This window comes from Mustela putorius, unplaced genomic scaffold (genome assembly GCF_011764305.1).
Source record: "Mustela putorius furo isolate JIRA1106 unplaced genomic scaffold, ASM1176430v1.1 tig00003834_pilon_pilon_pilon, whole genome shotgun sequence".
In the NCBI taxonomy this organism is placed as follows: Eukaryota; Metazoa; Chordata; class Mammalia; order Carnivora; family Mustelidae; genus Mustela; species Mustela putorius.
Window position 1 is genome coordinate 107,649,685 of NW_025421987.1, and position 11,818 is coordinate 107,661,502.

Here is an 11,818-nt window from a genome sequence, read left to right on the forward strand (position 1 = left end):
CTGTGGACAAGTCACACTGCGTAGGGGGGAGGAGCGCGCAGGAGTCAGGCATCAGTATTTTTTAAAAACCTTCAGGTTATGCCAAAAAGCAGGGACCACGACAACACCTGTAGAATCATCCTGCTTCTTATGAAGAAAGTTGCTTACCCAGGATAAAAACTGCAGCCTTTTTTAGAGATGAGAGATGGTCTAAACTTTGGCATTAAAAAGGAAGGACACGGAGGTGCCTGGGTGGCTCAGTGGGTTAAGCCTCTGCCTTCGGCTCAGGTCATGATCCTGGGGTCCTGGGATCGGCCCCGAATCTGGCTCTCTGCTCAGCGGGGAGCCTGCCTCTCCCTCTCTCTCTGCCTACCTCTCTGACTACTTGTGATCTCTGTCGGTCAAATAAATAAGTAAAATCTTTAAAAAAAAAAAAAAAGGAAGAACACGGTCTCTGCCCTGATTGTTTCTATATGCTAACATTAAAAAAAAAAAAGATCAACAGTTTATTTTGGGGATGCCTGGGTGGCTCAGTGGGTTAAGCATCTGCCTTCAGCTCAGGTCATGATCCCAGGGTCCGAGGATCAAGCCCCGCGTCCAGCTCCCTGCTCAGTGGGGAGCCTACTTCTCCTTCTGTCTGCTGCTCCCCCAGCTTGTAAATGCTCTATCTCTGACAAATAAATAAAATATTTTTTTAAAGTTTATTTTGTATGTAAAGATGAAAAAAGATTAAAAAAAATCAAAGTTCAAGTTTTCCTGGGGAAAAAAGGTAAAATGATCCAACTGGTGTAAAGAGAGGATATAGAAAAACTATTGCCACTTGTTCTAACAAGGTAAGAAAAGGTAAAATCTGCTGGTTTAAGATTTAAATCTTCAGAGCTTGGGGTCTAAAATTGTTCAAGTCTAAAGGAAGACAAAAACAGAAGACCGTGTTTCCTGAAATGTCATTGCAAAATGTGGAATATCACAGTAAGTATTTGCAAGAAACTTTGAAAGTTATTCCCCGTTAAATCTGATACCCCTTTAAGTGAGGGCATGACTGCCTCCTACTTAGTGGTTCACCCAGCCTTGCACCTGCTACTAAAGCTGTCTGTTCGAGCCTTGTAACAGCGAGGACAGCTCCGGGTTGGGATGCTCTGTCCCTGGGACCTTTGTCCTTATGCACTATTTTCCATTGTATTTGGAGACAAAGGAACTCAACCTTACAGAAGTTTCTTGTTGCATGCTCTGATGGGATCCCTGGAAAGTTCAGCTGGGGGACGGCGTTACCAGGTCACATGAGTTACAACTGAAGCTCCACCCAGCTTCTGTGTTACTACATATGTCCAGGAACCACAGAATTCTGGTCTCAACTGATTACAATGTCCAAACACTACTTTAATGATTGTGTGCGTGTGTAGTCTCCCCTAAATCCTTGATGTGGACACAATTCCTCTCATTTATTTTTAAGTAATAAAAATGCTTATTTAAAGCAGTTATTTCTTTTCTTTGATTAATGTATCCTTCACAATATTCATTACCTTTGTATCAAGCTCAGGAAGTAATTCATAACTTGCCGGCATTCTGCAGGCCCCATTAATGCCTCGCTACAAACAACAGAATAGCTGGGTGGTGAATTAAAACCATCACAGACCTGCAGTTTCACACTCGTTATTAGAGTATCTGTTTACAGGATTCTGTACTTTGGTTCTCCTGCCCAGCACAATCACCCCATTAACTTCTGTCTCCACTTTGTAAATAGTGCTGTAACTCATTCTAGGCATTTTGCTTCATTGTGCTTTGCCAATACTGCGTTGTTGTTTTTTTTTTTTAACCACTTGCAGGTTTGCGGCAACCCTGAATCAAGCAAATCTATTGGTGTCATTTTTCCAATAGCATTTGCTCACTACGTGTTTCCTTTGTCACATTTTGGTAACTCTCACAGTACTTCAAATGTTTTCATTATCATTGTTTGTTACGGTGATCTGTGGCCAGTGATTGCTGATGTTACTATTGTATAATTGTTTTGAGACTTCACCAGCTGTACCCCTGACCCGAGCTTACTCAATAAATGTGTGGTGTGTGTTCTGGCTGTTCCACCGAATGGCCATTTCCCTGTCTGTCTCCTTCTCCTCGGGCCCCCCTCTTCCTTAAGACACAATAATACGGAAATCAGGGCAATTAAGAACCCTATGCGTTCAAGTGAGAGAAGAGTCACATGTCTCTCACGTTAAGTCAAAAGCTAGACACAACTAAGCTTAGCGAGGAAGGATGTCAAAAGCCGAGACAGGCTGAAAGGTAGGCCTCTTGTACCAGGCAGCCAAGTGGGAAATGCAAAACAAAAGTTCCTGAAGGAAATTAAAAGTGCTACCACAGGGAACACTACAAATGATAAGAAAGCAGAACAGCGTTATTGCCGATAAGTATTCTGGAAAGATCAAACAGGCCACAACATTCCCTTAAGCCAAAGCCTAGTCCAGAGCAAGGCCCTGACTCTTCAGTGCAGTCTGGGAGAGGGGAAGAAGTTGCAGAGGACAAGTTTGAAGGCAGCAGAGGGGGGTTCATGAGGTTTAAGGGAAGAAGCTATCTCCGTAACATCAAGGTGCAAAGTGAAGCTGCCAGGGCTGATCCAGAAGCTGCAAATTATCCAGAAGATGGAACTAAGATAATGAATGGAGGGGCTACATGAAACAATAGAATTTGAATGTAGGCAAACAGCCCTATGTTGGAAGAAGATTCCCTCTAGGACTTTCATAGGTAGAGAAGTCGGTGCCTGGCTTCCAAGCTGCAAAGGACAGAGTGACTCTCGTTAGGAAGCAGTGCAGATGGTCACTTTCAGTTGAAGCCAGTGCTCACTTACCATTCCAAAATCCTAGGGTCCTAAAGAATTATGCTAAATCTACTCTGCCTGTGCTCTATAAATGGAACAATAAAGCCTGGAGGACAGCACATCGATTCACAACATGGTTTCTTAATATTTTAAGCCCACTGTTGAGACCTACTGCTCAGAAAAAGAAGATTCCTTTCAAAATATTACTTCCCATTGACAATGTACCTGGTCACCCAAGAGCTATGATGGAGATGGACAAAATCAGTATATTCATGTCTGCTAACAATATTCACTCTGCAGCCCATGAGGAATAATTTTGACTTCCAAGTCTTCTTATTTAGGAAACACATTGTGTAAGGTTCTAACTGTTACAGAGAGTGATTCCTCTGATGGATCCGAGAGAGAGAGGTTGAAAACCTTCTGGGCAGGATTCGCAATCCTAGTTGCCATTAAGAACATTTCATGGGAAGAAGCCGAAATACCAACATTAACAAGGAGTTTGGAAGTGCAACCCTCATGGGTGACCTGGAGGGGTTTAAGACTTCAGTGGGGGAAGGAACTGCTGTGTGGAGATAGCAGAACTAGAAGTGGAGCCTGAAGACAGGACTGACTTGCTGCAGTCTCACGATAAAACTTGAATGGATGAAGACTTGCTTCTTATGCATGAGCAAAGAAAGTGGTTTCTTGAAATGGAAACTTCTAATAAAGATGCAGTAAAGATTACTGAACTGGCAACAAAGTGGGGGCACCCGGGTGGTTCAGTTGGTTGTGTCTGCCTTCCACTCAAGTCAAGATCTCTGGGTCCTGGGATGCAACCCACCTTGGGCTCCCTGCTCAGTGGGGAGTCTGCTTCTCCCTCTGCCCCTCCCTCCTGCTCCTGTGCTAGAGCAAGAGAGCGATCTCTTGGGGCGCCTGGGTGGCTCAGTGGGTTAAGCCGCTGCCTTCGGCTCAGGTCATGATCTCAGGGTCCTGGGATCGAGTCCCACATCGGGCTCTCTGCTCAGCAGGGAGCCTGCTTCCCTCTCTCTCTGCCTGCCTCTCTGTCTACTGTGATCTCTCCCTGTCAAATAAATAAATAAAATCTTAAAAAAAAAAAAAGAGTGATCTCTTGCTCTAGCTCTCTCCCTCCCTCTCAAATAAAATCTTAAATGAAAAGAAATGGCAACAAAGGACTAAGAATATCCCATGAACTGAGCTGATAAAGCGGTGGCAGGGTTTCAGAGGCCTGAGTCCAATTCTGAAAGAAGTTCTAGTGCAGGTAAAATATTATCAAGTAGAGGTACACCTGGGTGGCTTAGTCGGTTAAGCATCTGATTGTTGGTTTCCTCTCAGGTCATGATCTCAGGATCATGAGATCGAAGTCCTGTGTTAGGCTCCATACTCAGCAGGAAGTCTGCTTCAGACTCTCCCTTTGCCCCTCCTTGTCACTGGTGCACACACGTGGGTGCACTCTCTAAAAGAAATAAATCTTTTTTAAAAAATGCTATTAAACAGCATCACAATGCTACACAGAAATCCTTTCTGAAAGGAAGAGTCAATACAGCAAACTTCATTGTTGTCTTAAGAAATTGCCCCAGCTACCCAACCCTCAGCAACCACCACACTACTGGTCGGTGAGAAGCCATCAATATCAAGGCAAGATCCTCCCAGCAAAAAGATTATGATTTGCCAGAAGCCCTGATGATAGTTATTTTATAGAAATATTTTTAATTAAGGCGTGTAAATTGTTTAGGTACAGTCCAATTTGCACACTTAAATGGACTACAGTATAAACATAACTTTTGTCCAGAGAAACCAAAAATTCATTTGACTCACTTTATTCCAGTATTTGCTTTATAGCAGTGCTCTGGAAGGCAAACTCCAACATTGCCAGGGAATGCCTGTGTGGATTCTGGCCTCAACGCTTTCATCGGTCATCAAAATCAGCCTGGCTCTTCTTCCCTATTCCTATCGCGCACTCCAACTCAACATCCCTTCCTGCAGGTTTCTACTCCAGACCAGTCTCATATCCCAGATAGACAAGTAAAATGTTTAGCATACCAAACAACAGAGGAGTCTTCAGCAAATGGCACTGGATGACTGGATATCCACATGTAAAAGAACCAAGTTAGACTCCTACATCACACCATATTCTAAAATTAACTCAAAATGGATTAACTATACTATCTAAATGGAAGAGCTAAAACTACAAAACTCTCAGAATAAGGATAAATATTTCTGACCTTGGTTAAGTCACATTCCTTAGACACACCCAAAGCACTAGCAACAAAAGGAACAAGATACACCGGGGTTCATCAAAATTAAAAACGTTTGTGCTTCAAAACACAGTAAAAAAATAAAGATGGGAGAAGATAATTACCAATTACAATGATGAGGGACAAGTATCCAGAATATAGAAAAAACTCTTTCAATAATGAAAACAGAAACAAAAAATTAGCAAAGGATTTGAATAGACGTTTCTCCAAAGATACACAAATGGCCAATAAGCACACAGGTATTTAGCGTCACTAGTCACTAGTTACGAAGTGCAGATCAAAACCGCAAGGTACCAGCTCACACCAACTAGGATGACTAGAACTTGTCAGGTTAACTATGTAATTATGAGCATGTGAAGAAATAATCCTCAGATAGCACTGGTAGAAATGTAACATGGTGCAGCCACTTAAAAGTTTGGCAGTGACTCAAAAAGGTGTATGACCCAGCAATTTCACCACCAAATACAGAAAAAAGGATTGAAAACATACTGACAACTTATACATGGAGGTTCATAGCAGCATTATTCGTAACAAGGATAAAGTGGAAACCACCCAAATGTTCAAGTGATGAACGAATACTGAACATGGTGTCCACAAAGCTGTTTGGCATTACAACGAACAGTGCTAATGCATGCTACATGGACGACCTCAGACACCTACTAAGTCACAGAAGCTAGTCAGAAAAGACCCTGTCCAACAGCCCTGTTTATGGAAGATGTCCAGAAAGAGAAGTCTAAGGGACCAAGAATAGTTGTTGCCTAGGGCAGGGGACTTGGGGAAATGGTAAAGGATTGCTAATGAATATGGAATTTGGAAGGGGGAGGGGAGGATGAGAAATATGTCCCAGAATTCAGAGCGATGGTTGCACAATTTTTGAGACTATACTAAAAACAGTACTTACATGTAAATTTTAGGAGTGCAACTTTTGGCTCAAGAAAAAACAAAAAACACCAAAAAACAAAACCCCAACTATGGAAGATTTTAAGAGGGATGTTAGTGACAGGGACTTTTTTTTTGGGGTGTTCTATTTAAAGTAGGGCTGTCAAGAAAACTCTCCATCAAGTAGCCAGAATGACCTAGCAGCAATTGTTAACATTAAACATTAGATGAGAGGAGTCAAGATGGCGGAGAAGTAGCAAGCTGAGACTGCTTCAGCTAGCCGGAGATCAGCTAGATAGCTTATCTAAAGATTGCAAACACCTGAAAATCCATCGGCAGATCGAAGAGAAGAAGAACAGCAATTCTGGAAACAGAAAATCAACCACTTTCTGAAAGGTAGGACCGGCGGAGAAGTGAATCCAAAGCGACGGGAAGATAGACCCCGGGGGGAGGGGCCGGCTCCCGGCAAGCGGCGGAGCAACCGCGCACAAAATCAGGACTTTTAAAAGTCTGTTCCGCTGAGGGACATCGCTCCAGAGGCTAAACCGGGGCGAAGCCCACGCGGGGTCAGCGTGGCCTCAGGTCCCGCAGGGTCACAGAAGGATCGGGGGTGTCTGAGTGTCGCAGAGCTTGGGGGTATTGGAACGGGAAAGCCGGCTACAGAGACAGAGCTGACAGTAAGCTCGCAGCTCCGTGTTACCTTGAACCGGTCGCAGGCTCGGTGAGCTCGGAGCGCGGCCGGAGGTCAGGCAGACGGGAGTAACTGGGCGCTGTTCTCTGAGGGCGCACTGAGGAGTGCGGCCCTGGGCTCTCGGCTCCTCCGGGCCGGAGACCAGGAGGCCGCCATTTGTATTCCCGTCCTCTGGAACTCTACGGAAAGCGCTCAGGGAACAAAAGCTCCTGAAAGCAAACCCGAGCGGATTACTCACCCCGGCCCCGGGTAAGGGCGGTGTAATTCCGCCTGGGGCAAAGACACTTGAGAATCACTACAACAGGCCCCTCCCCCAGAAGATCAACAAGAAATCCAGCCGAGACCAAGTTCACCTACCAAGGAGTGCGGTTTCAATACCAAGGAGAGCAGCAGAATTCCAGAGGAGGAGAAAGCCAAGCACGGAACTCATGGCTTTTTTCCTGTGATTTTTTTTTAGTCTTGCAGTTAATTTAATTTTTTCTTTTTCATTTTTTTTTTTTTTTTTTTTTTTTTTTTCTCGCCTTCGGGTAAAATTTTTTTTTTTTTAACTGTTACCTTTTTCTTTTTTAACGATTTTTTACTAGTTTATCTAATATATATATATATATATATATATTTTTTTTTTTTTTACATTTTTCTTAGGTGTTTTCTTTTTTTTTTAAAATTCTTTTCTTTTCTTTTCTTTTTTTTTTTTTTTTTTTTTTTCTCTCTTCCTTTTTTGAACCTCTTTTTATCCCCTTACTCCCCACTCACGATTTTGGATCTCTTCTAATTTGGTTTAAAGCATATTTTCCTGGGGTTGTTGCCACCCTTTTAGTATTTTACTTGCCCCTTCATTTACTCTTATCTGGACAAAATGACAAGACGTAAAAATTCAACACAAAAAAAAGAACAAGAGGCAGTACCGAAGGCTAGGGACCTAATCAATACAGACATCGGTAATATGTCAGATCTAGAGTTCAGAATGACAATTCTCAAGGTTCTAGCCGGGCTCGAAAAAGGCATGGAAGATATTAGAGAAACCCTCTCGAGAGATATAAAAGCCCTTTCTGGAGAAATAAAAGAACTAAAATCTAACCAAGTTGAAATCAAAAAAGCTATTAATGAGGTGCAATCAAAAATGGAGGCTCTCACTGCTAGGATAAATGAGGGCAGAAGAAAGAATTAGTGATATAGAAGACCAAATGACAGAGAATAAAGAAGCTGAGCAAAAGAGGGACAAACAGCTACTGGACCACGAGGGGAGAATTCGAGAGATAAGTGACACCATAAGACGAAACAACATTAGAATAATTGGGATTCCAGAAGAAGAAGAAAGTGAGAGGGGAGCAGAAGGTATACTGGAGAGAATTATTGGGGAGAATTTCCCCAATATGGCAAAGGGAACGAGCATCAAAATTCAGGAGGTTCAGAGAATGCCCCTCAAAATCAATAAGAATAGGCCCACACCCCGTCACCTAATAGTAAAATTTACAAGTCTCAATGACAAAGAGAAAATCCTGAAAGCAGCCCGGGAAAAGAAGTCTGTAACATACAATGGTAAAAATATTAGATTGGCAGCTGACTTATCCACAGAGACCTGGCAGGCCAGAAAGAGCTGGCATGATATTTTCAGAGCACTAAATGAGAAAAACATGCAGCCAAGAATACTATATCCAGCTAGGCTATCATTGAAAATAGAAGGAGAGATTAAAAGCTTCCAGGACAAACAACAACTGAAAGAATTTGCAAATACCAAACCAGCTCTACAGGAAATCTTGAAAGGGGTCCTCTAAGCAAAGAGAGAGCCTACAAGTGGTAGATCAGAAAGGAACAGAGACCATATACAGTAACAGTCACCTTACAGGCAATACAATGGCACTAAATTCATATCTCTCAATAGTTACCCTGAATGTGAATGGGCTAAATGCCCCTGTCAAAAGACACAGGGTATCAGAATGGATAAAAAAACAAAACCCATCTATATGTTGCCTCCAAGAAACACATTTTTTAAGCCCGAAGACACCTCCAGATTTAAAGTGAGGGGGTGGAAAAGAATTTACCATGCTAATGGACATCAGAAGAAAGCAGGAGTGGCAATCCTTATATCAGATCAATTAGATTTTAAGCCAAAGACTATAATAAGAGATGAGGAAGGACACTATATCATACTCAAAGGGTCTGTCCAACAAGAAGATTTAACAATTTTAAATATCTATGCCCCCAATGTGGGAGCAGCCAACTATATAAACCAATTAATAACAAAATCAAAGAAACACATCAACAATAATACAATGATAGTAGGGGACTTTAACACTCCCCTCACTGAAATGGACAGGTCATCCAAGCAAAAGATCAGCAAGGATATAAAGGCCTTAAATGACACACTGGACCAGATGGACATCACAGATATATTCAGAATATTTCATCCCAAAGCAACAGAATACACATTCTTCTCTAGTGCACATGGAACATTCTCCAGAATAGATCACATCCTCGGTCCTAAATCAGGACTCAACCGGTATCAAAAAGATTGGGATCATTCCCTGCATATTTTCAGACCACAATGCTCTAAAGCTAGAACTCAACCACAAAAGGAAGTTTGGAAAGAACCCAAATACATGGAGACTAAACAGTATCCTTCTAAAGAATGAATGGGTCAACCGGGAAATTAAAGAAGAACTGAAAAAAATCATGGAAACAAATGATAATGAAAACACAACGGTTCAAAATCTGTGGGACACAACAAAGGCAGTCCTGAGAGGAAAATATATAGCGGTACAAGCCTTTCTCAAGAAACAAGAAAGGTCTCAGGTACACAACCTAACCCTACACCTAAAGGAGCTGGAGAAAGAACAAGAAAGAAACCCTAAGCCCAGCAGGAGAAGAGAAATCATAAAGATCAGAGCAGAAATCAATGAAATAGAAACAAAAAAAAACAATAGAACAAATCAACGAAACTAGGAGCTGGTTCTTTGAAAGAATTAATAAAATTGATAAACCCCTGGCCCGACTTATCAAAAAGAAAAGAGAAAGGACCCAAATAAATAAAATCATGAATGAAAGAGGAGAGATCACAACTAACACCAAAGAAATACAAACTATTATAAGAACATACTATGAGCAACTCTACGGCAATAAATTTGACAATCTGGAAGAAATGGATGCATTCCTAGAAACATATAAACTACCACAACTGAACCAGGAAGAAATAGAAAGCCTGAACAGACCCATAACCAGTAAGGAGATTGAAACAGTCATTAAAAATCTCCAAACAAACAAAAGCCCAGGGCCAGACGGCTTCCCGGGGGAATTCTACCAAACATTTAAAGAAGAACTAATTCCTATTCTCCTGAAACTGTTCCAAAAAATAGAAATGGAAGGAAAACTTCCAAACTCATTTTATGAGGCCAGCATCACCTTGATCCCAAAACCAGACAAGGATCCCACCAAAAAAGAGAGCTATAGACCGATATCCTTGATGAACACAGATGCGAAAATACTCAACAAAATACTAGCCAATAGGATTCAACAGTACATTAAAAAGATTATTCACCACGACCAAGTGGGATTTATTCCAGGGCTGCAAGGTTGGTTCAACATCCGCAAATCAGTCAATGTGATACAACACATCAATAAAAGTAAGAACAAGAACCATATGATACTCTCAATAGATGCTGAAAAAGCATTTGACAAAGTACAACATCCCTTCCTGATCAAAACTCTTCAAAGTGTAGGGATAGAGGGCACATACCTCAATATCATCAAAGCCATCTATGAAAAACCCACCGCAAATATCATTCTCAATGGAGAAAAACTGAAAGCTTTTCCGCTAAGGTCAGGAACACGGCAGGGATGTCCATTATCACCACTGCTATTCAACATCGTACTAGAGGTCCTAGCCTCAGCAATCAGACAACAAAAGGAAATTAAAGGCATCCAAATCGGCAAAGAAGAAGTCAAATTATCACTCTTCGCAGATGATATGATACTATATGTGGAAAACCCAAAAGACTGCACTCCAAAACTGCTAGAACTTATACAGGAATTCAGTAAAGTGTCAGGATATAAAATCAATGCACAGAAATCAGTTGCATTTCTCTACACCAACAGCAAGACAGAAGAAAGAGATATTAAGGAGTCAATCCCATTTACAATTGCATCCAAAACCATAAGATACCTAGGAATAAACCTAACCAAAGAGACACAGAATCTATACTCAGAAAACTATAAAGTACTCATGAAAGAAATTGAGGAACACACAAAGAAATGGAAAAATGTTCCATGCTCCTGGATTGGAAGAATAAATATTGTGAAAATGTCTATGCTACCTAAAGCAATCTACACATTTAATGCAATTCCTATCAAAGTACCATCCATCTTTTTCAAAGAAATGGAACAAATAATTCTAAATTTATATGGAACCAGAAAAGACCTCGAATAGCCAAAGGGATATTGAAAAAAGAAAGCCAACGTTGGTGGCATCACAATTCCGGACTTCAGGCTCTATTACAAAGCTGTCATCATCAAGACAGCATGGTACTGGCACAAAAACAGACACATAGATCAATGGAACAGAATAGAGAGCCCAGAAATAGACCCTCAAATCTATGGTCAACTAATCTTCGACAAAGCAGGAAAGAATGTCCAATGGAAAAAAAGACAGCCTTTTCAATAAATGGTGCTGGGAAAATTGGACAGCCACATGCAGAAAAATGAAATTGGACCATTTCCTTACACCACACACAAAAATAGACTCAAAATGGATGAAGGACCTCAATGTACGAAAGGAATCCATCAAAATCCTTGAGGAGAACACGGGCAGCAACCTCTTCGACCTCTGCCGCAGCAACATCTTCCTAGGAACAACGCAAAAGGCAAGGGAAGCAAGGGCAAAAATGAACTATTGGGATTTCATCAAGATCAAAAGCTTTTGCACAGCAAAGGAAACAGTTAACAAAATCAAAAGACAACTGACAGAATGGGAGAAGATATTTGCAAACGACATATCAGATAAAGGACTAGTGTCCAGAATCTATAAAGAACTTAGCAAACTCAACACCCAAAGAACAAATAATCCAATCAAGAAATGGGCAGAAGACATGAACAGACATTTCTGCAAAGAAGACATCCAGATGGCCAACAGACACATGAAAAAGTGCTCCATATCACTCGGCATCAGGGAAATACAAATCAAAACCACAATGAGATATCACCTCACACCAG